Here is a 22,285-nt window from a genome sequence, read left to right on the forward strand (position 1 = left end):
ACCCTAGGGTCATGTCTTGATTCAAAGGCAAACGCTCAACCACTGAGCCACCCAGGTGTCCCTCGTATGTGTATTTTATTTTATTTTATTTTTTAATTTTTATTTATTTATGATAGTCAGAGACAGAGAGAGAGAGAGAGAGGCAGAGACATAGGCAGAGGGAGAAGCAGGCTCCATGCACCGGGAGCCCGATGTGGGACTCGATCCCGGGTCTCCAAGATCGCGCCCCGGGCCAAAGGCAGGCGATAAACTGCTGCGCCACCCAGGGATCCCTCGTATGTGCATTTTAAAAATGAATTGCTTTTATTTTACTCTCAATATTTACTTGTAAGTACACCATATATCATCACCACCTAAAAGTTAGATCTTAAAAAGAATTTTTGTTTTTTAGCAGGAGCTCTCATTATTCATTTGCTCTCAATTCAGGATTTTATTCTGCAAATATTCCTTTCCAGGATGTATTTGATTTGCCTTCCCAGTGTTCCTAACCAGAAGGGAACCACAGAAGAAAACATTGCTGAAGACACCCATTTCCATTGCTTGCGTAGACCTGATTCACTAAGAAAATAAGAAAAGGTTAAATGAAAAACATTCTAGGGAAGTTACAAACCATATAAGGTGATGGGTTAGCCACCACTGTAGGCGTAACTTTTTTTTTTCTCTCTTTCAACAGGGAGACACATCGCCTCTTCCTCCCACTGTCCCAGACTGTCTGCGGGCTGATGTCAGAGTTGCTCCTTCTGAAAGCCAAAAGTGTTCCTTTTATTTAGCAGACGAGAATATCACCCACGGCTTCCTCTATCCTCCTGGTTAGTATAACTCTTTTTTAGGGCAGCAACTTAGAAAGCCCTCATCAGCTGGATGTGGGCATGTGCCTTAAACATACGCTCCCCCACCGAAACTACCTGCTTGGGCAAAACTGACTGCCCAGGAGGCTTCCAGTGGTTGTGGGGTGACCTATAGCCATGTAACAGCTATAATAAAGACTAATAAATTTTGCAGTAGGAATTACACATCAGCTGTAATCTGGCCCAGATGTTCAGAGAGGTCAGCAGATTTAGGTTTAATTTTAAAACTGAAGATTCTTTGGAGAGGGACACAAGGCATCTAAAAAACACATTTTTTCTGGCTGCTACCCAAGCTAAGGCCTGTACGGTGCATGCAGCTGTGCCCGTAGCAAGAAATCAGACTGGGATTCACGCCTGTAACACACAGAGCATGCTGTGTCCAGCAATTTCACATTGTGGATTAAGCAGCTGAATGAACTTTACATTTTTTTGTGTTTTGTTTTGCTTTGTTTTTTTAGAAAGCATCTCTCTTCAGAACATGCAAAAGCCAGTGTCATTTTTCTGAACTGAAATCTCTTCCCTATTTAGCAGGAAATGTCATTTTTATTACCTCACTCATGAGATTTTCAACAATTTCAGCTTCTGAGAATGGATTTACTCCTGATATTTGGCTTAATTTTTCTGTAAGCCATGACCTAAGAGGTCAATTTGGAGATTTATAGCTTAGGGATTTTTAGGGTGGGGGGGAAAAAAAGGCTTGGTGAAAATAAGTAGTATATCAGTTTAAATACCTAGCACAGAGTTAGGATAAATAAACTGATATATCTTATTAAAATATCTGCAGAGCTCCCAAGCTTATGCAAACCTTAAGTAGTTGCAACATTTTATTAATAATTTTTAAAATTGGCATATAAAATTATATCTGTTGAGCCATAAGGCATTGGTTGATATATAAATATTTGCCTCAACAAGGAAATGAAATTAATAACTAAACAACTTGTCTTAAAATATTAAGGATGAAATGAAACTCTTTGCTAAGTCTCCACTATTTTGTTTGTTAGAAATTCCATCAGAAACTAATCTTACTTTTCTCTGAAAATGAGGTAATACTGTCCAGATTGCTATCCCAACTTTCAGAGCTTAATTTAAAAAGTAGAGAAAGCTTCAGAACTAGGGTTCTGAGGACTGTGAATAGCATGTGAAATTTTAAGGAAAAAGACCCCAATAATTTGTTTTTCCTTGGTTTTTGGTACCCACCCACTGGCCTTTCACTTAAATATTAGTTAGCATATCCAAGTATAATTTAAATATAAAAAAACATTATGATAAACATTTATAGGCTTGCAGCTTTTTTCATCCTCATGATATTTCCATGATATAGATGTCATAAGACAAAGCACTTTGCTCCACTGGTTAAGCTGGTACGCAGCAGAGCTGGGCTTTCAACCCAGGCACTCTGATTCTGGACCACACATGTCCGGCACTAAGCCAGGGAGCACATCCCCAAGTCCTCCGAACCAATCATGTGTGGTGTCATGAGCATTGAGTTAAAACTTACTTTCTTAGAAACATTTGATTTTGGAAGAGTTGTTTATAACAGCACTATTACTTTGTGCACATTCAATAACAATGCATTCATATTGTTACAGTACTTGTTTTCTAGGGCTATTGTAAACCGATTACAACAAACTGATAGCTTAAAGCAATAGAATTGTATTCTTGCATAGATCTAGAGACCAGAAGTCCAAAATGGAGATGATGGCCCGGCCATGCTCCTTCTGAAGGAGAGAACCTAGGGAGAATCCTTCTTTACCTCTTTCACTTTCTGGGGGGCTTCAGGCATCACTTGGTTGATGGCTACATCACTCCAATCTTCGCATGTGTCTTCACAGTGCCTTCTCCCCTGAATCTCTCCTCTTCTGAACCTCCTGTCTTTATAAAAACACCAGCCTACTCTAAATCCAAGATAATCTCATCTTGAGACCCATAACTCAATTGTATCTGTAAAGACTCAATTTTCCTATGTATCACATTCACAGGTACAGGGGGTTAGGACTTGAACATATCTTTCTGAAGGTCACCATTCAAACTATAGGTATCAAATGCATAAAACTGCTGGCCTTATTGATAACCTTTACTGGGGAGTACTTAATATTCCTATGTTTCAACTGCTAATAAATTTTATTGGTATGTAATAGTATTTTACTGATTACGATTTTTGTTATATTTTCTCTTCTAGCTAGAGTTAATCAAATCCATTTGTTTTACAGCAAATAATAGGACTTCTGATAGTCAATATGATGTTTTAATCACAAGTAATTTGGTCCCTATGTATAAAGCATTTAAAGGTAAGTATTCATTTAGATTATTAATTTAAAAACACCTAAGTGACTTTATGAACTTATAAATTAAACACATCTTTGTTTTGTTTTGTTTTTTCACAATTTGTCCCTGATATTGAGTCATTATGTTCTAATGCTTTAATTTAGAAATAGGAAGATCTCTGACATAGTTTTGTTTTTTTCAGCTTATTTCAATTTTGGGTGCCTTCTGACTAGAACTTCAATAATTTGTTTTTAATCTAATTCAGCTGTAAATGGCTAATCACAAAACAAAATTTTACTGACACTCACCATAAGTAAGTGCAACATGTTTGTCTCTATAATCATAATCAATAAAGCAATGTGTATATTCTGACCATGATTTAATATAACTGTCCCCAAAGCACCTCAGCACTAAGAAGGAATCTGGAAACATATTTTACTTGGAACGCCTGGGTGGCTCAGTGTTTGAGTGTCCGCCTTCAGTTCAGGGTGTGATCCTGCAGCCCTGGGATCGAGTCCTGCATCAGGCTCCTGCTTCTCCCTCTGCCTGTGTCTTTTCCTCTCTCTCTGTGTCTCTCATGAATAAATAAAAATTTTTTTTTAATTTTATTTATTTATGATAGGCACACAGTGAGAGAGAGAGAAGCAGAGACACAGGCAGAGGGAGAAGCAGGCTCCATGCACCGGGAGCCCGACGTGGGATTCGATCCCGGGTCTCCAGGATCGCGCCCTGGGCCAAAGGCAGGCGCTAAACCGCTGCACCACCCAGGGATCCCTAAAGGAAACATTTTACTTAATTTCAAGACTGCAACTACCTCAGTAACAGGAAGTATCATCAATGTGACTATCTTTTTAAGATTTTATTTTTTATTTATTTATTTATTTATTTGAGAGAGAGAGAAAGAGTACAAGGAAGGGAGGGTCAGAAGGAGGAGCAAACTCCTCACTGAGCAGGGAGCCCAATGCAGGATTTGATCCCAGGACCCTCAGATCATGGCCTGAGCTGAAGGCAGACACACAAGTGACTTCACTATCTGAAGTGATAGGGGTACTGACAAGTACCCCTATCAATGTAACTATTCTTTTTCTTACATGGACTATTTTTCAGAATTACCTAAGCACCACTGACAATTATTGAAACAGAATTTGATGCTATTTAAATGCATCTCCCTATTATAGAAAATATTTCTGTGTTCAATAAAGGTAGATGTTTTTAATGTCTTATTCTATTATTTTTTAGAAATGTGGGATTACTTCCACAGTTTTCTTCTTGTAAAACACACCATGGAAAGAAATGGAGTAAATGTGGTTAGTGGGCCAGTATTTGATTATAATTATGATGGTCATTTTGATGCTCCAAGTGAAATTACAGGGTAAGTAATTTGAAAACAAATGGATTTTTTGATTTAGCAATAGGGTATCATGAGGGGAAACCTCAGTATGCTAAATAAAAGATTAGAATTCTAATATTACACAATATATTTACATAGGGATGTTATCATTGACTATCTTCAACTGGTCTAAATATATTGCAAAATTTTATATGGCAAATATTTAAACTAATGTGCAAAGAAAAAATTAGCAAAGTTTTTATTTAGGAAAAGCTTAGCAAAATTTTTACTTAGAAAATTTCCAAACAAATGGGCACAGGGAAAATGTGTTTTTGTGAAGGTTAAAGAGATAAGAAAGACTTATTGTACTATCAATAAATATAGAGCCAGTCCAGCAATTAATTTAAAAAACCAAGTAGTGATGATTCATAATATTGTCCAATAGTGGATGATTCATAAAATATCTTCCAGGAGAGGGTAGAAGTTTCCCCTAGGAAACCAGTTGTGTTCACTTGTACATCTTTGTACCAAACCTGGTCATAATACATTGCTAAGAATTACCTTTGGATACAGCACACAGGAATAGAGAGGTTTAGAAGTTTTATCTATTATTTATTTTATTGTCAAAGTTTATGAAGGACTGAACTAAACAATTATGCTGTCTGAGCCTAGATTGTGTAAAGCAATGGTTTCTACCTATACCTTTAAAAAATTTTTTTACTAATTTATTCATGACGACACAGAGAGAGAGAGAGAGAGGCAGAGATGTAGGCACAGGGAGAAACAGACTCCATGCAGGAACCCTGATGTGGGACTCGATCCCGGAATTCTAGGATCACACCCTGAGCTAAAGCTAGACGCCCAATCACTGAGCCACCCAGGCATTCCTCTTACCTGTACCTTTTGATAGAGGAACATTTATGACAACTCAGTGTGTGGCCTTTCTGTATTTCATTTGTCTTGTCCTTATTTTAGTGCTTATTAATCCTACATTTCACCATGCAGTAATTCTAGCAAGCACTTTGATAGCACTTTACTACATGATAAATACCTTTCTAAACACATACACTTCATTTGGTCCACAAAACATTCCTGTGTTAGATTCTGTTAGCCTCCCTATTTAGAGATGGAGAAACAGATATAGAGAGGTTAAGTATCTTATTTATGTTCCACAGCTAATAAGTGGGAAAGTCAGAATACAAACCCTTTGAATTAATGTAGAAATCCTAAAATCACAGTAATATCACTATGTATAGCAGTCATACAGTCATATTTCTTTTCATGGGCTCCTAATAATAGTCTACCTTTATTTTGCATTTAAAACTTTAAAAAGCACTTTCATGTTTATTATCTAAAACTAAAGGACTGTCATATTAGTTGTAAGTATCTATCCCCATGTTTGCACTGTGAAGTTGGTAGTACAGGATCACCTCTATGTTAAAATTAAGGAAACTTATCAAGTCATAGACTGTGAGAAGATTAGCACCCACCCAGACATCTAGCAGAAGTGCCGTGCTAGAGTTGGAATTGGGGCTTCTGTTTTCCAGTCCTTGCTCTATTGCAAAATGGCACTATGAAGAATAGAGTCAACAAAACTAGGAAACACAAGAGGCATAATATCATGGTCTGCTTTCCTTTGTATTCTCATATTTTCCCATAATATTATAATGACCAAGTTCAGGCTTCTATAAAGTTCTGTTCTGGCTTATGGAAGTCTAAAAACATGTGATAAGATTTTGTACTTTCTATTCATTTACTTTCTTGACTATATTTTTACTATAACATTTCTTTAAAAATGTATGACAACATTTATAAGTTTTTTTCATTTATAAGTTTTAGAAGCAAAAGTGTAATAACAATATATTTTCAATTGTGTTTTTACTTTTATTTATTTATTTTTCTTTTCTTGTGTATTTTTTATTGGATTTCAATTTGCCAACATATAGTATAACACCCAGTGCTCATCCTGTCAAGTGCCCCCCTCAGTGCCCGTCACCCAGTCACCCCATACCCCGGCCCACCTCCCCTTCCACTACCCCTTGTTCATTTCCCAGAGTTAAGAGTATCTCATGTTATGTCACCCTCTTAGATATTTCCCACTCATTTTCTCTCCTTTCCTCTGTAATCCCATTCACTGTTTTTTATATTCCCCATATGAGTGAAACCATATATTTGTCCTTCTCTGATTGACTTACTTCACTCAGCATAATATCCTCCAGTTCTATCCACGTTGAAGCAAATGGTGGGTATTTGTCGTTTCTAATGGCTGAGTAATATTCCCCTGTATACATAAACCACATCTTCTTTATCCATTCATCTTTCGATGGACACCGAGGCTCCTTCCACAGTTTGGCTATTGTGGACATTGCTGCTATAAACATTGGGGTGCAAGTGTCTTGGGCTTTCACTGCATCTGTATCTTTGGGGTAAATCCCCAGCAGTGGAATTGCTGGGTTGTAGGGTAGTTCTATTTTTAACTCTTTGAGGCTCCACACAGTTTTCCAGAGTGGCTGCACCAGTTCACATTCCCACCAACAGTGCAAGAGGGTTCCCCTTTCTCTACATCCTCTCCAGCATTTGTTGTTTCCTGTCTTGTTACTTTTCACCATTCTCACTGGTGTGAGGTGGTATCTCATTGTGGTTTTGATTTGTATTTTCCCTTCAATTGTGTTTTTAGATACATAATGAACACTAGTGTTCCTATCCTAGTGCACTACTTTGTGGTGCTGACCAGTGCAAAAACTAGAGCCACACCCCTAATGCCTTCCCTGGTTGGTTGGACGTCCTACCTCCTTTTTTTTTTTTTTAGTTTATTTTTAATAAAAAAATTTTATTGGAGTTCAATTTGCCAGAAAGGGCTGGCAGGATATATTCAGGGTCCTAAATGAGAAGAACCTGCAGCCAAGAATACTTTATCCAGCAAGGCTGTCATTCAGAATAGAAGGAAAGATAAAGGGTTAGTGTCCTACCTCTTATTATGCCTCACTGACCTACCAATGTGAAGAGCTGCCCAGTGAGTCTGCTCCTGTAGAGTCCTCAGGACCTGAGAAAATGATTAATCCAAGTTCCTCCAGGCTTTCATCAAAGTGGCTTTGACTACAACATACTTTTTAGTTGTTTCATGGATAAAGCTGTACTAAAAATTACCTCATTCTTGAACTTTTCCTTGGACTATTGATCTTCATGTAATTGATGTCAATTTAAATACGTCAATTTATACGCCTACATGACCAAGTGTATATATATATATATATATATATATATATATATATATAAAATTAAATTTATATACACTTTATTCACACTCATTCATAAGGGAAGGGATGATATCATATTAATATTTTTATTCTTAATACAGAAAATTTAGAGTTCTGTGCCAAAGTTGGCACTCAGTGTTTAGTGAATGAATATGTAAATACAAAAACTCCATCAACTGGGAACATGAGGTCTGAAATTAATTACAGACAAATAGATAATGAGTAACACCTTTTTAAAACATCATGTGTTAGTCTACTTTAGTATCTAATATGGATCAAGGAAAATGGTATGTAAATAGTTACTTAAACTTGCATATGTTTTTATAGACAAATATATATTCTTGAAATTGTGTTTTACTAGTTATTCAACAAATATATTGAGTACCTATTAAATGCATAGTACTGTGAAAGAGACTTTTTTAGAACACACCATGGAGGAATACATTGTCTCTGACCTTAAGGAGTTCATATATAATTTTGATATATAAATGAGATATAAATAAGGATAAATGAAATATAGACACATAATGGGTCAGTTGATAATAGAAAAGTTATTTTAAAAAATAAGAGATGTCACAAAGTTGCTTTAATTACTAAATCCAAAGTTGGATTAACTGCTAAATAATGTTATAAGGATTTAGTGTTTCAAATTTGAAGCACATTTGGCTGGAATAATCAATAAAGGAAGGTTATATAAAATGAGAGAGTAGGGCTGGGCCCTAAAAATGGGCAGAATTTGAACAAATTGAGAGGATTGAGAAGAACCTTCAATGTAGAAAAGATTTGATAACTAACTGATTGGGTGCAACAGCCAAAGAAAAAGGGATACTCGAAGATGAATCAGAGATTTTATTTATTTTTTTAAAGATTTTATTTATTTATTCATGAGAAACACACACACATACACACAGAGGCAAAGACATAGGCAGAAGGAGAAGCAGGCTCCATGCAGAGAGCCTGATGTGGGACTCGATCCCAGGACCACGGGATCACTCCCTGAGTCAAAGGCAGATGCTCAACTGCTGAGCCACCCAGGCATCCCTGAATCATAGATTTTAAATGTAGGTAATTAGGAGATAACAGAGGGAAATTAGGAATGAGAACTATTTTGGTTGGTCGATAAGACAGTTGAGTTTATGCACGTTCTTCGTAGAAATAAGGGTTCACATGGAAAAATCCCATAGGCTAGTAGAGACTGGAAATTAAAACTTAGGTTCCAGGCCAGATTGGGATTCATTCTCTTCTTTCAGGTGTTCAACACATAACTGCCTTCACCATACTGTGTACTGCGGGAGATATACCAATAAATTAGACATGAATTCTATCAAAAGGGACTCACAGTCTAGCCCTTGAATGCCTAGTACAATAGAAGAAGGAAGAGATAAGTGGGACAAAGAAGGACAGATAAAATTACTATAGGATTTAAAAGAAGAAATATTACTTAATAGGGAAGGTGACATTCTAATTGAGTGTGGAAGATAGTATTTTAACTTGAATGTTACTGGCCTTTTATTTTTATTTTTTAATTTTTTTAAATATATTTATTTATTTATGATAGTCACACAGAGAGAGAGAGAGAGAGGCGCAGAGACACAGGCAGAGGGAGAAGCAGGCTCCATGCACCGGGAGCCTGACGTGGGATTCGATCCCGGGTCTCCAGGATCGCGCCCTGGGCCAAAGGCAGGCGCCAAACCGCTGCGCCACCCAGGGATCCCTGTTACTGGCCTTTTAATGACTAAAGATGGATAGCAAAGGTTAGAGGCTAAGCAGTAGGTCTCTCATAGTCCTAGAGTAGGCAAGGGTTTCCAAAAAATGGTAAGCAATCATTCTTCACTTACTTTTCCAGTGTCAGACAGTGGTGGCTAATACAGTGTGATGCTGGTTATCACTGAGTCAGAATTTAGTAGTTCTTTATAGCAGAGTCTAGGTAGCTACTATGGATTGATTAAAATGGGTATGCAAAGAAGAAAATATTGGCTCTCCCTGGTCTAGGCCCTTATTGCCTTTTATCAGAACTTTTGAAAATGAATCTTAAATAGCTTCATTGTCTCTTATCCTCCTCTTGTTCACCTCTGTACACCACTACTGACTTACCCTAAATGTTAGGTTTTCATTGTGATATCCTTTCTCATCCCAAAACTTTAGCTACTCTAAATAAAAAAACAAAAACAAGCAAACAAAAACATCTAGGCCTGTACTTAAGGCTCTTCACACTAAGGCTGTTCAGTTAACCTTACAAACCCAAGTTGTGGGCCCACTGAAGTCCTTGAAATGACTTGATACATCTTGAATTTCCCTACTTCAACATCGTTGCTCATGCTTTTCTTTCCTAGAATGCCCTTCTTTTCCATCTGCTAAAAACTCTACCTTCAAGATAGAAGGTAAAATACAAGACAGAAGGCTTCAAGGTAAAATACAAATGGTATGAAATCTCTGACATCCAAAGTAAAGATAATCTCAAAATTGGTAGGGCATCATCTCCATTGAAGAAGACATCAGGGATCCCTGGGTGGCGCAGTGGTTTGGCGCTTGCCTTTGGCCCGGGGCACGATCCTGGAGACCCGGGATCAAATCCCACATCAGGCTCCCGGTGCATGGAGCCTGCTTCTCCCTCTGCCTATGTCTCTGCGCCTCTCTCTCTCTCTCTCTGACTATCATAAATAAATAAAAATTAAAAAAAAAATTTTTTTTTAAATAAAATAAAATAAAATAAAAAGAAGAAGACATCAACAATAATGAGTTGGACATTATTTAAGATACTAAGGAATTTGCAGTATAGTAATAAGGATATGACATTTATAAAGATTATGATGAGTGTAAAGCAAACTTAAGCCAAGCTATGATTTTTTTAAGGATTTGTATTTATTTATTCATGAGAGACATAGAGAGAGAGAGAGAGAGAGAGAGAGAGAGAGAGAGGCAGAGACACAGGCAGAAGGAGAAGCAGGCTCCATGCAGGGAGCCCAATGTGGAACTCGACCCCAGAACCAGGATCACTCCCAAAGCCAAAGGCAAATGCTCAATGGCTGAGCGACCCCTACATCCCCCAAACTATGATTATAAGAGATTATGCATGCATAGGATGTGGCAGGATGAGAAAGGGTCAAAAGTAACTGAAAACTTAGGCATGACTGACTAAGAAATATATGAGACAATCAGTTGTTTTGCAAAGAATCAATTTGCTTTTGGTGGTCTTCAATTTGAGAAACTAGTTGAACACCTAGGAGGATACATGAGAAACAGTGTAGAAAAGATCTTAAATGCATGGATTTTTGAGTTGGACATCCTGGACTGAGTTACTGACATTTCCTCTTTGGGTAAATAACAGAATGTCAATCTCCTCAACTATATACAAAAATTCACATAAAATTCCTGTAAGCATTAGTTATTTCATATAAAATCCTAAGAAATCTCAATAAATAGTAAGCAAATGGTGGCCATTTTAAAGAATCACATGTTATGTTAGAGTTACACATTCTGCAGTCAACATAAAGGGGGACTGTATACAAATAAAATCCTCTATAATGAAATCACCCAATAAGTATAGTACATATACAAACTATACCTTAAGTCTAAATCAACCAATATTCCCCCTAACATTAGAAAAGGTAATTGTGCCTTGAGCACACAATGAAATAGTTGACTTGCTTTACAGGGCATGATGTATGGAAACTGCACTTTTAGATAATCTAATTCCTCAGCTCCCCTACTTTAGGAGATCTGAAGGAATTGTCATCAGTTGTAGAAATGATAGAAAGAAGGGGAAAGACAGAAAGACAGAAAGAAAGAAAAAGAAAGAAACAAACAAGGAAAGAAAGAAAGAAAGAAAGAAAGAAAGAAAGAAAGAAAGAAAATAATAAGGAAAAGACCATTGCAGTTCTGTACTGTACTTATTGAAACAAATCTGCATATATGTGGATCCCCATAGCTTAAACTTGTTCAAGGATCAATTGTATTTAAATACAGCTCATAAAAATTGTATGTATGCAAGGCTGCTCTTCTGTTGGGATGCACGAGTATAGTAAGAGTTGTCTCTTGCTGGCTTCTGTTCAGATTGGTTGATGCAGGTGGACTAGCTGATATTAAAGGACTTGAGTAGCACCTCTGCCTAGATATAGTTATGTGTTGTGCTTTAGGTTTATTGAATCAGAATTTTAAGAGGATAGACCGAGTCAGGTGCTGAGTAAATATTTATTTGGCTAAATACCAAATAAACCATAAGAGAGCAGAGCAATATAAATCAAGTGGGAGAGAACTTTACAAAAAATGTGATAAAAACTATTAAACACTGCTGAAATGGGGCATAGTAAAGGCAGGAAAAAATAATTAATTATATTCTCATTGGAAATATGAGGTCAAATTAGTACACTGTATATTTATTTTTAAAAATTAACACACAACATGAATCCCACACAGAGAAGTGCTTGAGAGGCTATAGACAAGCAGTAGTTTCCTCTTACACTTCCTTTAGGTCAAATAACAGATGCCTTTTTAAAGCATGCATATTTAAAAAATAACTATGCTGAATTCAAATGACAGTTATTAAAACTCTCATCTAATTAAACCCTTAAATTTTCATACTTAAAAAAATCTAAATGAAAATTAACAATACCATGTGAGTATCAGAAAATTACTATATAAAGAATAAGAAAATATGTAGAAATCCATGGCTTTAAATGATCGACTTAACTTTTATGTAGTAAAAAGCCTATTAAAAGTCAGGTGGCAAAGAAATGTCTGAAAAGATACTCTTCTATAATGATACTTAGGGTAATAAAATGAAACAGAGATGAAACAGTATTTTGCACCATAATTTGGCAAGGATGTGAGGGAAATAGGTACTATCCTCCACTGCCAAGGCAAGTGTAAATTGGTATGAACGCCTTGAGGAGTGGAAGGTTTAATATCTGGTAAAATAAAAGTTGCATGTACTCTATGATCTAGCAAGTCCATTTATAGATCTTAGAAACTCATATTCTTGAATATAGGATACATGTGCCAAGTTATTCATTACCGTGTTATTTATAATGCCAAAAATACTATCAATATGGTAATGAAAAAAATGCTATCATAAGCCACAGCTAATAACAAATAATTTAACTAGCTTTAGATATATCACTATGGATGGATCGCAAACATAATACTGACTGAGAAAGTAATTATACACTGTCACTTATAATAACATAAGCTTGAAAACTCTTAAGTCAATACTATGTATTATATATTGATGTGCAGTAAAAGCTAAAACACAGGCTGAATTCACATGGACTTGTGATCATGATTAGTGCTGAACTGGGGATTTAACTTCATCTGTAAGATCTTATTTCTTTTCTATCTGAAGTAAATATTAAAATAGTTCAATTTTATGACTTTGTGGTGGTCTGTATTTGCTATAGTATACTTTTGTCTTCTTTTTATTTTAGTAAACCACAAAATTTAGCTATATCAAGATTTAAGGCAATAAAAATCCCAGGAAAAAGGAAAGTTTCTAAATGATAAAAGATATATCTGCTAATGAAAAATAATACCCTATGAAAAACAGTCTTTTGTTTCTGTTTTATAGGAAGATAAACCGAAAGCTGTTTGGATTGAAGAAAGACGGCAAGCCCACATCGCTCAGGTCTGTGATGTAGAACCTACTGAGCTGGACTTTTACCAGAAAAAAGCACAGCCTGTCTCTGAAATTTTGCAGCTAAAGACATATTTACCCACATTTGAAACTATAACCTAATATATAAATGAATTCTGGGGGAATATAAATGATTTTTCCCTCTTAAATAATCGCAAAATAAAACGCTCTATTTTTCCTTAACTCCTTAAAAAAGCCATGTGGCATAATTTCATTATTCCTTTTCACTTCATCTCTGTAAATGTGAACTGTATTTTGAGGTCACACTTTTGTTTTGTTTTGTTTTGCAGAGATTGTGCTGTGTTATATGAGATTTCTTATCTCACTTGTAATCTTTGGCTATATTTTCCTGCCCAGCATTATCTAAACAGAAGGGAGAGCAAGAAAAGTATCACTTTGGTGAACACTGTACAAGAAGTGTTAGATTTGACGATCAGACAGTATTTATTAAAAGAAGCACATTACCTCATTCAATAATTTCACTTGTAAAAATTGTATAAACAGATCTTTTACAGTAGAAAAGACCAGAAAACAACCTCAAAGACTGGTTGAACAAATTATGGAATTATGTTTAAACAATAGAATGGAAAAATGCTATTCCAATACTATGAAGAAAGAAGTAGACCCATATATTGAATGTATGTCTACTGTTAAATGAACTAGGTAAAATAGCATGCTCTCATGTCTTAGGCGTCAGCACTTTTTCTTTAAAGGACCAGAAGAGGGAGTGCCTGAGTGGCTCAGTCAGTTAAGCATCTGCCTTTGGCCCTGGTCATGATCTCAGGGTCCTGGGTTGGAGCCCTGTGTCCGGGTTCCCCATTCAGTGAGTGTCTGCCTCTCCCTCTCCCTCTGCGTCCCCCTCCTTCATGCTCTCTCTCTCTCTCTCATAAATGAAAAAAAAAATCGGGAAAAAAAAGAAAGAAAAGAAAAGAAAAGAAGAGAAAAGAAAGAAAAGAGAAAAGAGAAAAGAAAAGAGAAAAGAAAAGAAAAGAAAAGAAAAAAAAGAAAAGAAAAAGGGCCAGATGATAAAATGTCTTAGGCCATACAGTCCCCTACAGTCAACTCTGCCATTACATCAAGGAAGTACTCACTGATAATATGTAAAAGAAATTGGAGTGGCTGTGTTTAAATAAAACTTTATTTATTTATTTTTTTTTTAATTTTTATTTATTTATGATAGTCACAGAGAGATAGAGAGAGGCAGAGACACAGGCAGAGGGAGAAGCAGGCTCCATGCACCGGGAGCCCCATGTGGGATTCGATCCTGGGTCTCCAGGATCGCGCCCTGGGCCAAAGGCAGGTGCCAAACCACTGCGCCACCCAGGGATCCCTAAATAAAACTTTATTTACAAAAAGAAACAGAGGGTTAGATTTGGCTCCAATAAACTTTGTTTAAGAAACAGACAAACAAGGACGCATGGGTGGCTCAGCGGTTAAGCATCTGCCTTCTACTTAGGGCATGATCCTAGAGTCTGGGGATGGAGTCCCACATCGTGTTCCCTGCAGGAGCCTGCTTCTCTTTCTGGCTGTGTCTCTGCCTCTCTCTCTCTCTCTCTCTCTCTCTCTTTGTCTCTCATAAATGAATGAATGAATGAATGAATGAATAAATGAATGAAGAAATAAATCTAAAAAACAAAAAAAGAAACAAGCACAAAAACCATGGATGAGCTATCCTTTGTCAATCCCTGATTTTATAATAAAGCTGGGGTGGGGAGAGGTAGGAATTAATGATAAAGAGAGAGGGAGATAATTTTTTTTTTCTTTGTGACCTCTTGGTATCTAAAAAATTTAAAAGTCACTCTGTTTCTTGTTTATCTTTAATTTTTCAAAACATATTAATCAAGGAGATCCCATACTTTTTGAGAGGAAATACCATTGATCAGATTTTTGGATTGCTAGACTAGCAATGTTCCAAATGATTATTCATCCAGGGGACAGAGGCTTTAGTTAGTTTAAATGCCAATGGTTTTTTGTTTTGTTTTGTTTTGAAAACCAGCTCTTTATTTTTTTTAATAAATTTATTTTTTTATTGGTGTTCAATTTGTCAACATACAGAATAACACACAGTGCTCATCCCATCAAGTGCCCACCTCAGTGCCCACCACCCAGTCACCCCCCCACCTCCCCTTACACCACCCCTAGTTCGTTTACCAGAGTTAGGAGTCTTTCATGTTCTGTTTACCTTTCTGATATTTCCCACTTATTTTTTTTTCTCCTTTCCCCTCTATTCCCTTTCACTATTTTTTATATTCCCCAAATGAATGAGACCATATAATGTTTGTCCTTCTCCAACTGACTTATTTCACTCAGCATAATAACCTCCAGTTCCATCCACGTGGAAGCAAATGGTGGGTATTTGTCGTTTCTAATGGCTGAGTAATATTCCATTGTATACCTAAACCACATCTTCTTTATCCATTCATCTTTTGTTTTGTTTTAACGTATTTTCTCCACTTATAGTTTAAAAAATTGTGCAGTGAAAGCTGTAAGACACAAATTAAACTATTTCTAGTTACCTGGAACATTAAACCAGAAACCTTAAAACCCTAAATATAAATAGAATTCCCACAATTCATGTTTCTCTGCCCCATCACAACCTGGAAATTAGATAAGATCACCTGAATTTAGACTGCACCATGGGGAGACAAATGGAGGATGGTTACAATCCTGAACTGAATTTAACTCTGAATGTCCTTAGTGTTTCTGAATTTCTCTGAAAGTGACTGAATTGTTTTCTATTATTAGATCAAATGAGTACTCAACACAAATTTCAGTCAGAGAAAAATTGAAGTTTATTGTTTTGCATAGAGATTGTGTGTTATTATGCCTTTCTTTTGCATAATCATTATCCTATTAAAAAGAAGTGCATATATCTGAAATCATTTTGAAGGAAGGATACCAATTATTTGACAGGTCATGGAATTACAAGGTCTTTGAAAGTGCTACAACTTTAAGTATGTAGTCAAGTTTTTACAATGAGTTTGTTTTATTTTTTTTTTTAATCTGAAAATGTAGACAATAAAGTTAGTTGCATTTGAAAAACATTTGTTTAGAATTTCCAAAATACAGAAAGTTTGCAAGAATGATATAAAGAACTCTTGTATAACCTTCAGCCAGCTTTACCAATTGTTAACATCCTGACTATATATACAGTCTTTTCTCCCTGAGCTTTCTGAGAGTACATGCTAGTCATTATACCCATTCACCCCCAAAACTTCAATCTGTATTTCCTAAGATTAAGCTGTAGTTGGGAGGTTTAATGTTTGTACAATGATGTTATTATTTAATTTATAGGTCTAATTCAAATTTCTTATATTTTCAGTAATGTCCTTTATATTATTTTCTGGGATCCAAGACAGAATTGTTCAATGCCTTGTTTTCTTTCCACTTTGGTCTTTTCTAATGTAAAATCAGGCTTTACAGGGGATCCCTGGTGGTTCAGCAGTTTAGCGCCTGCCTTCCACCCAGGGCATGATCCTGGAGTCCTGGGATTGAGTCCCACATGGAGCCTGCTTCTCCCTCTGCCTCTCTCTCTGTCTCTCATGAATAAATAAATAAATAAATAAATAAATAATCAGGCTTTACCAAATAATGTTGACCTTTTTTTTTATGAGTCTAGGTCATGTATTTTGTTCATGTCTGTCCCTCAAATTGGGTTTTCTGACATTTCCTGATAATTGGATCAATGTTTTGCATCTTTGGCAGAAACAGTACAACAGTGATGGCGTGTTCTCTGTGCTTTGTATCAAGAAGCACAAGATGTTCAATTATACCATTGTTACTGATGCCAAATTTGATCAGTTGTCTAAGTTGGTGTTCACCTGGCTTCCCTTCTGTAAAGATAGTATTTCCCCCTTTATAATTTGTAAGTTATTTGTGGGGATACTTGAGACCCTATAAACTTCCTGGTTCATTAAATCATCCACTATCTTTAATAATTAATTATTTAATAATTAATAATTATTTCTGATTAAATTTTTGCTATTATAGTTGCAAAAGTGTTCTTTCTTAAACTGCCATTACTCCTTCTACACTTATTAACATTCTACTGTAAGAAAAAGTTTTCCTATCTTATGTGTTTATTTGCTCATTATTTGTTTATTATTTGTATAGACTCATAGATTCTTTTTATTCCCATGAAGTAAAATACATTATAATTGTTACTTATTTTAGTACTCAAATTGCCCCAGATTTGGCCTGTGGAAGCTCCATTAAGTGAACTCTTGTGTTCTTTGACATATCCTCATCATTTTTAGAGCACCTCCTTACTTTTTGATACAAAAAATGTTTAGGCTCCTCTTATACTTCTCTGTGCTAACTCTGGAGTCAGCCATTTCTCCAAGGAGCTCTTATTCCATTTAGTGAGTGCTGGTGCCCTAATTACTTCTGGAGTATCACTGTATCTATGCCCCTTTAGTCAACAAAAATACAATCTGTGTCTACATATTTTTGTCTAGGATCTATTTATATCTCATATTTATAACTACATGTACAAAAAAACGTGAGTCCATTGTCTGGATATACTCATCTATTTGTTCATTTACCTATTGAAAGACACGTGGGTTTCTTCTAAGCTTGGGCAATTATGAATAAAGCTCCTATGAACATTCATATATAGATTTTTGTGTGGGCATGAGTTTTCAGTTCCTTTGGATAAATACCAAAGAGCATAATTGTTGGTAAGAGTATGTTTAGTTCTTTAAGATTTTATTTTTTTATTGGAGAGAGAGCATGAAGGGAGGGAGCAGAGGGAGAGGGAGAAGCAGACTCCCCACTGAATGGAGAGCCTACTTGGGGACTTGACCCCAGGATGCTGAGATCATGACCTCAGCCAAAGGCAGATGCTTAACCAACTGAGTCACTCAGGCACCCCTGTTTAGTTTTGTAAGAAACTGCCAAACTGTCTTCCAAATTTGTTCTACCATTTTGCATTACTATGACAATAAAAGAAATTTCCTGTCATTCCACATCCTTGCTAACTTTTGATGTTGTCAGTGCTCTGGATTTTGGCCATTCTAATAGCTGTGTAATGGTATCTCATTGTTTTAATTTGCATTTCTCTGATTATATAGAATGTGGAGAACCTTCATATGCTTATTTGCTATGTTCTTTGGTGAGGTCTCTGTTAAGGTCTTAAACCTATTTTTAAATAAGATTTTTTTTATTGTTCAGTTTTAAGAGTTCTTCGTATATTTTGAATAAGTCCTTTATGAGATGTATCTTTTGCAAATATTTTCTCCTAGTCTGTGGCTCATTTTCTTTTTTTTTATTTAAAGATTTTATTTATTTATTCATGAGACACACACACACACACACAGAGAGAGAGAGAGAGAGAGAGAGAGAGAGAGGCAGAGACACAGGCAGAGGGAGAAGCAGGCTCCATGTAGGGAACCTGACATGGCACTTGATCTCGGGTCTCCGGGATCATGCCCTGGGCAGAAGGTAGGCACTAAACCGCTGAGCCACCCAGGGATGCCCCTGTGGCTCGTTTTCTAATTTTTTGATATTGTCTTTTGCAGAGCAAAAAATTTTAAATTTACTGAAATCTAGCTTATTATTTTTTTATGGATTGTGACTTTGGTATTGTATCTAAAAAGTCATCACCAAATTCAGATTATCTAGATTTTCTTCTTCATTATCTTTTAAAAGTATTATAGCTTTTCATTTTACATTTAGGTATATGATCCATTTTGAGTTAATTTTTCATATAGGGTGGAAGGTCTGTATCTAGATTCATTTTTCTGCATGTGAATTTCCACTTGTTCCAGGACTGTTTATTAAAAAAAAACTATATTTGTTCCATCATATTTCTTTGTTCATTTGTCAAAGATCAGTTGACTATATTTATGTGAGTTATTTCTGGGCTCTCTCTTCTGTTCCATTAACTTATTTGTCTGTTCTTGCAGCAGTACTACTCTGCCTTAATTACTCTAGGTTTTTAATAAGTCTTGAAGTCAGGTAGCAATTATCCTCCAACTCTGTTCTTCTCTTTCAGTATTATATTGGCTGTTCTAGATCTTTTGCCTCTCTATAACCTTAGAATGAGTTTGTTGATATCCATAAAAGATTTGCTGGGATTTTGATTGAGATTGCTTTGAATCTATAGATCAAGTGGAAGACTAACATCCTAACAATAGTGAAACCTCCTATTCATGAACATGGGATATCTCTCCATTATTTAGTTCTTTATTTTTTTCACCACTTTAGATTTCCTCGTCTAGATCTTGTAAATATTTTGTTAGACTTATATTTAAGTATGTCATTTTGAATTTGCTAATGTTAAGTGGTATTGTGTCTTTAATTTCAAATTCCACTTGTTCATTGCAGGCATAAAGAAAAGTGATTGACTTTTGAAAATCTTGTATCTTGCAACTTTACTAAAATCACTTATTGGTTCCAAGTTTTCTTTTGTTGTTGATTCTTTTGGATGTTCTACATAGCCAATCAAAGCATCTATGAACCAGCACAGTTTTATTTCTTCCTTCCCTATCTGTATACATTTAATTGCCTTTTCCTTACATTTAATTGTCTTATGTTAGCTAAAACTTGCAGTATGATGTTGGAGAGGAGAAGGGAGAGGGGACATCCTTGCCTTGAACTTTGCCTTAGTAGGAAAGTTTTGAGTTTCTCACTATTACATATGATGTTAGTGGTAGCTTTTTTGGTAGATATTCTTTACCAAGTTGGGGAAATTCTTCTCTATTCCTAGTTTACTGAGAACTATTTATTATAAAATGGATTTGTCAAATGCTTTTTTTCTATTCTAATCTTTTTTCTATTAATATCTATCTATTGATATTATTATTATTTCTTTTTTAGCTTTTTGGTGTGATGGATTACATTAATTGTTTTCCAAATGTCTGGCTAGCTTTGCATACCTGAGATAAATCCGAATTGGTCGTGAAGTACAAGTATTTCCATACATTGTTGGATTCAATTTGCTAATATTTTGTTGAGGATTTTCTTTTAGGATTTTATTTATTTGTTTGTTTGTTTATTTTATTTATTTATTTATTTATTTATTTATTTATTTATTTATTTATGAGAGAGAGAGAGAGAGAGCAGAAGAGAGAGAGCAGAAGCAGGAGTGAAGTGCAGGAGAGGGAGAAGCAGACTTCTCGATGAGCAGGGAACCTGACACAGGTCTCCATCCCAGGACACCTACATCACCACCCAAGCCAAAGGCAGATACTCAACCACTGAGCCACCCAGGCACCCGGTAGTTTTATTTTCTAAAACTAGAAGTACTGTATTGGCACAACTTTAATTTCTAAGTTGATATATTTAAAATCCAAATTTAATGAGATGTAGTTCTCCCCCACCAAAAATGGAAATAACTTATGCTTTCTGAATCATAAAACTAACATACTCATTGTAACACTATGCAAACTGTATAACTATATATATGCATATATAGTTATTTTTTACTTTTGGACAATAGAATTATGTCATCTCAGTAATATAATTATCTTTTCTTTTTATTCTGCTGACACAGAAATACATGATCAACTGACTTTGACAACTACTTTCTATATAAATTATAATTTAATACAATAGAATTATTTGCCTTTAAATAGAGGGACCACATACTACTACTAGTTATATGTATTTTGGTAGACAAATATATAAAAGGGAGATTTTTATAAGTTCCAATGTTACTGAATCAAAGTTTATAATTAATTTCCTTTGTAGAAATAGAACTTTCTGAGTGAGGTCAGTTAAGGTCTTAGGAGTAGACTAGGAAAGAAGGAAAATTCTAAATGTTGGCTTATTTTCCAGATTTAATTAAAATTCTGGAAGTTTATTTTCTCAATACATTTGTTTATTTTTTCTTTTCTATGCTTTCTTTCTTTTTCTTTTTTTTTTTTAACCTTTCAGAGTTTTTAATGCCATACTCTTTATTAAGGGAGTTCAGGGTCTATTATTCTAAAAAGGGAGAAATAAATGAGTTTTCTGGGCAAGTAGAAGTGGATGGGTGGGATGAATGGAAGAAAGGAGTCCACCTATTGATGTGTCAATGATTCATCTTCAGCCACTAATTTAGCTGAAGTTTAGTATAAGAATGTTCATCAGTGTTTTTTGATCACATTAGAATAAGTAAATGGAATTTTTAGGAGTCTGTATTTATGTCTATAGGTTGGGCTGATCTTAATGCTGTAAATCCCATCTGGTTTTGGCACTTGAGTTTATTTCCAAATTACATTTGGGTTCTTTGAGAAGTCCTCTTGCCCTAGGGACCTCTCTTTCCTTCCTCCACCTCCATTCCCACCCCTGCATCACCACTATCCCACCACCACTACTTGTCATCTGTTTACTTTGGGAGGGCTAGGCATGGGAATGGAAACAGAACATAAACTGAAACAGTTTTTGAAAACACAAACAAGGCTGTTGGAAGAATCGACTTCCTTTTTACACAGCACCCTTGGCAGACCACAATCACTCCCTCAATCAGGACTCACGCTTGAACAAACTTCCAGACAGGAACAAACCTCAGTCTTCCAGTGACAGAATTTGTGCAACTCTGACTCCCAGATTCACAGTATAAAGGCAGTTGAATGATGACTAATAAAGTAGGACCCGGACTTAGAGCTACACTATTTCTATTCTCCTATGATACTGTTTGTTAATGTATAAGTCAAAGGCTCCTAGATCTAGAAGAAATCTGAAGAGGCCAGCTAGTCCTTCTGTTAGGCTTACTTAATTAAAGAATAAAGTTCTGTTTCTCTGAGGGATGAACAAGGACCTAAAAAAAGTTTTCACATTTCTTGAAATTGAGAAGATTTGCCTAACGATTATGACAGTGTCTTGTCTATTTCATGGGATCCTTATAAGGTTTGTTAGTTTCCAAAGGAAATAAAAGCACTCATTTTGAACTAACCAGGCAATTGCTTCTGCTTCACTTGGGTTTAGGCACAACCTCAATGACTCAGATTTGTGGATTGTGTCAGGTTGTTCT

General features: G+C 35.7%; 1 pseudogene; it reads left to right on the forward strand.

The window, feature by feature from the left end:
- Positions 1-13,431, forward strand: part of LOC121477680 — a 69,732-nt pseudogene extending 56,301 nt beyond the window's left edge.
- Positions 13,432-22,285: the final 8,854 nt, after the last annotated feature.

This window comes from Vulpes lagopus, chromosome 2 (genome assembly GCF_018345385.1).
Source record: "Vulpes lagopus strain Blue_001 chromosome 2, ASM1834538v1, whole genome shotgun sequence".
Lineage (NCBI taxonomy): Eukaryota > Metazoa > Chordata > Mammalia > Carnivora > Canidae > Vulpes > Vulpes lagopus.